This window comes from Myzus persicae, unplaced genomic scaffold, assembly GCF_001856785.1.
Source record: "Myzus persicae strain clone G006 unplaced genomic scaffold, MPER_G0061.0, whole genome shotgun sequence".
NCBI lineage: Eukaryota > Metazoa > Arthropoda > Insecta > Hemiptera > Aphididae > Myzus > Myzus persicae.
The window spans coordinates 103,299-108,606 of NW_019100991.1; the positions used below are offsets into that span (position 1 = coordinate 103,299).

Genomic DNA, 5,308 nt, shown 5'->3' on the forward strand with positions numbered 1-5,308 from the left:
TAGTTAAAAAAACTAAATTGAAAACTATTTATGACTATAGTTCAAAAAGAAGAACATTGAGAAACAAAAAATTAGAATTTTTTCAAATTAAATAGTACCTAAGTCGGTTTATGTTGTTTTTTTATTATTTTTTTATGGCTTTTATATTGTTTAAAAAAAACAAACTGCTATTTTTCTATTCCTTCTCATGTTATAACTAAATTTACTACAGACAGAATTAAATTATTCTATTACTTAAATAATATTAACAATAAATCATATTTTATTTTTAAAATCAACACAACTGTTTTTTTTATTTTTTTTTATTTTTTTTTTTTTGGCATGCATTTCTTGGAATACACCTTACGCAGTATGCAGGTGTCGGCAATAAAATAGTAATTTATGTTCAATCATCAATATTATATTATTATGTGCAAACAACAAGCTACTCTAACGATGAGAAGCGATACCACACGTCTGCCAGAGTCGTGATCGTGAGTATTCGTGACATATCATGGGAAGATCGCGACGGAAAATATACTTGGTGTGGAAATAATATTTACAGAATATCAAGTGATAACTATTTTTTTTTGTTGATAGTAATCATTAATGACTATACTATAATATATTTTTAACAGCGCTGATAACTAATAACATAACTATTAGCAATATTCTGTTTTTCTGTGTAATACCTATTACTAATATTATTCTTCTAATCTTCATGGTTGCGACCTTTGATCGTATGTGATCTAAGGTCGCGACATCTTGTGAGTTGTGAAATCAAGAGGGTCGCACTGTAGCAGTCGTAGATAACAAATTAATAAAGAGCATAATATATGTCATATATGTCTGAGTTATAATACGTCTAAGTCCCCTGGGGTAGTATCAGGGTATAACTTACTACTTAAGGTATTTACGACTTACGTACCAAGTATGCCGTTAGCAGATTTTATCAATAGATCACGGTCTTAAACTCTTAAGATCTAAGACGGTGCAATAGATATTATTAGATAATAAACAATTTAATATTTATTTATTTATTTAGTATCTATGCCCTTATCAAATCATGCACAACATTGTTATCACTTATCACAAGACACAATATTGACAATGAGTGATAATTGTTAATATTTTATTTTTCTACAAAATAATTTTATACCTGTTCGGCTATTCTTTTTCTACATAAAAATAAAGCATTTTAACTGTAAAACTTCATTTCATCTGTTTGATAATATCATACAATAATATTAAATTTTCTGCAAAATCTCTCGGTGATCATTGATCAAATTGACCACCTCCCGTGCGATCAGTCAACAGTTTTTATATTTCGTCGGTTCTGTCATGTGAACTTCAGTATTAAATATCACAAAACCCCGGCATGATAGTAGAATTTTCGACTTTAGAAACGGTTTATGTAGTTGAAGTCAAGTGACCGGAAGGTGCTCATTAACAAAGAACATTCATGATGAAACGTTTGTCGAAAAAATTGTGTTTGTATTTTGTACTGGCATTACTCATGGTTTGCTTGTTTAATGTCTTGACGTCCAAGAACAGTGGTACAGAAATTGATATGAAGCAATATGACGGTAGGTTTGGTCAGAGACACAACAGTATGTTGCTGGTGTAAGGTGTTCACTAGTTAATTATATATTATGATTTTCATTTTTCAGAAATATTCAAGACTTTTTATAAATATTCTAATGGTAAGGAAGAAAAATTGATAGCAAGTTGGCCTAGAAATAATATTATAAAACTCAATTTTCATAGTTAAAATAGATGAAATTTAATGATTGAATAAATTTGTTCATTCCTATTTTTATTCATAGTTTATAATATTTTTAGATAGTGATTTGAATGGTCCAAAAGTATCCATGGATAACTCAAATCTTGTTAGAAAGTTGCGAGAAAATTTCCTAGTCAAACCTATTGAAGAAAATAAAGGGAGTAGAACTCGTTATAATTTAATTGACATGTCGTTAAGAGATCCATCAATGGGGCAAGCTGCTGAAATAGCCAAGATCATCGATTATACAGTAATAGTACACAAATACTTAAATTTGAAGTGATTATTATTAATTTATTTTAATTTTAGAAAGGAGGATTTTTTATTGAATGCGGAGCTTTGGATGGTGAAACAAGGTCTAATACATTATAATTAGAACGATATTATGGATGGACAGGATTACTTATTGAAGCAGATCCTTTAAATTTTGAGAAAATGTTAAAAAAGGGTCGTCGAGCATATTTATCACCTACTTGTCTTAGTGTCAATCCTTATCCAGAAATTGTAAGTTTTAACAATCTAAGATGCATATAATAATATTTTGTATACAATATTGAAATTTAATACATATGAATTAGTACTACTAAGAAGTTTATATTTTTGTGATTGAGAAACATTTATTTTATTTTATTTTAAATAGGTACTAGATAATACAATTAAATAATTCAGCCAACAGCCTTAGCCTTAGAGGCTTTAAATAATAAAAATAAAATAATTTTATTTTTTTAGGTTTCTTTTCTTCAACGTAGTAATATGGGTCGAATAGCAAATGATGAGGTTGTAGAAGACGAAGTGATACCTGATGATTTTGGGAAAAAAAAATCACCTACTGTTAATGTACAATGTTTTCCATTCTATACATATCTTTTAGCATTAAATATAACAAAAATAGATTATTTCAGCTTAGATGTTGAAGGATCAGAATTGAATGTATTAAAAACTATTCCGTTTGATAAGATTGATATTAGAGTAAGTTTAGTAATAATATTATATCTATGACTATGTATTATAAGAAAAACTGACCAACATATTTTTGTTTTTAGACTTTATCAGTTGAATTTTTCCATGTAAAAGAAGGAGACGATGGTGTAAGAACGTATTTAGAAGATAAAGGGTATATAGTAACTGGAAAAGTAACTAGGCAGGATCGATTAGCAAATGATTACATATTTGCAAAACCGTCAGCACTCACACAAAATCTATCATTTTATGTAACCTGATAAAAACGAATGCAATTTATGAATACGCTATAGACTGAAGTGCCTAATGAAATATTTTATTTTGAAAATGAGGTATTTTATGTTTGTTTGATCAGGATTTGTAACTACATTTTCAGATTGTATTAGTTATTATATTATTTAATATGTTTTAACACGAGCCATCTATTTTGATATATAGCTGTTGTGGCATTTAAAAATTCTATTTAATCATTAAATTACATTTTTTAATTGCATGGTGGTAATTTTGATTAATGAAACTTATACCACCGCCAACAAAATTGAGGTTTTAACTCATTATGATAAAGACACATTATGTCAAGTAGTCAAATATCGTTATTTATAACCCTCAAATAATTTTTTTTTTAATGCCAAATCATTTTTCTTCAAATAAGAATATTCTAAACCTAAAAAAATCTATTAATTTTGTAGTTGCTCCTAAACAAATTCATTTATGAGAGTTGCATGACTTGGATTTTGTACTATAAATATTATCTTGCCCGACTTTATGCTACTTTAAACATCACCAGGAAGTCAACACATAGGCATTATTTCTTCGTATTCTTTTCTTTAGAAACTCGTAGATCACGAACAAAATGTATTTTTGTATCTTTTTTAAGAAACTATTTTTTATTCACAATACTTAATTATACTTACTTGTGTTTGAAGTGAGGAGATTGCTAAGTCCCATACAGTCTCAATATCTGGTTGGTAACTGCTTTTTAATTCTTATATTATTTTGTGATAAAATAATATTATACATTTATCTTGTATGATTGATAGAAATATTCAAGGAAAACTTAACCATAAAAATGTTTTTTATATAATTTTTTTTGGAATTTCATTAGAAAATTAAATGTTACTGTTAATGTATGTTTACCTGTCAAATCTATTTTCAATTTATTTCAGTAAAAATATGTTTGAAAAAAGTATTTTTCTACATTTTAGTTTAGATAACAACATGTACTGAAACATTATTAAGTGTTTTAATTTAAATTAAGTTAGGCATTTTTAAAACGTGTATTTTCTTGGCTAGTTTGTTTTATTGAGCCATTTCTATTTTTCTTACAATACTTCTTTAGAATAGGTTTAGATACACTTCATTACAATTCATTAATCAATTTAATCCTTATGCCATCAAACATAAAATGTTTTAATTCAATATTAATTCTAATACTAATTTATGTTTAATATAACATTTAATAATACCTATATTATTCACATTGTAAAATTTTATTGTGTTTAATTGTGTTTTATTGTATTACATTAGTGTTGTTATTTATTTTTATAGTATTCTGAATTTAATACATTGAAAAGATAAATATTTATTTTAGTTTAAAATAATTGTTTTTATTTATCATTAATAAATCATTATCATATTACGTATAGTTGTTTTGAAATTTAACTGATTCTAATGTCACACTCATACCACACATACTCACAAAAACAAACACTAAAATACTAAATTTAAAATTTTTATTATTCTTGAGGTTTTTTTAGATTAGTGAAAATGGTTGTAGGGATACCTGTTTTATACATTTTTTAAGAATTACAAATATTTTAATTGACTGATGATTAACATAGAAATGCTTTTTCGTTAATATAAGAATTGCAGTTTTGGCGTTTTACTGTAACAATAATACATATAATACTGGTACAATTAGTTCATTATTTAAATACATTGGTATACAAATTAAACGTATGTAAAACATCTTAAAAATACAATCAAAATTAACGTTATATAATAACACATTTTGTCAGTAAATTGTATTTAATTCCATAGATTTAGGCACATAACAAAACATATTATATTTTATTCGTACATGTTGGTGTTAAACAATTTAATGTAAATTACATGTGAGGGGCTAGGATGATTTTTTTTGCTATGACATGTTCTTAACTCTCCCCAATGTTTGATAAAGGTACTTAATTATAAATTAATAAATACTCAATAAATAATAAATATACCTACTATAACCAGTATAACCTAATAATATGTGGTGTGTACATTAAACCAATATAACAGCGTAAAGTACCTGTTTATTTCAGTCTGGTGGGACTAAATAATAATTTCATCCTAAAATACCTTGGGAAAACCACCCCTACCCAATTATTTACGACTGTAATGTAAATGATTATTAACAAGTATTAATGCAATACCATAATAGCTTAATTAAATTAATATACATTTGTGGTGTGTATAGGCATTTCATGGGCCAAAGAGCCTTATGCCTCAATTATATTACCCATATATTTGTCATAAATATACCTAAATTACCAAACTCAATTTTAGATAAGTAATATTTTTAAAGCCAATTTGAAAAAAATT

The 5,308-nt window shown here is 26.3% G+C and overlaps 1 pseudogene; it reads left to right on the forward strand.

Moving 5' to 3' along the window:
- The first annotated feature begins 1,089 nt into the window (after positions 1 to 1,089).
- LOC111027184 lies at positions 1,090 to 3,596 on the forward strand (annotated as a pseudogene).
- Positions 3,597 to 5,308: the final 1,712 nt, after the last annotated feature.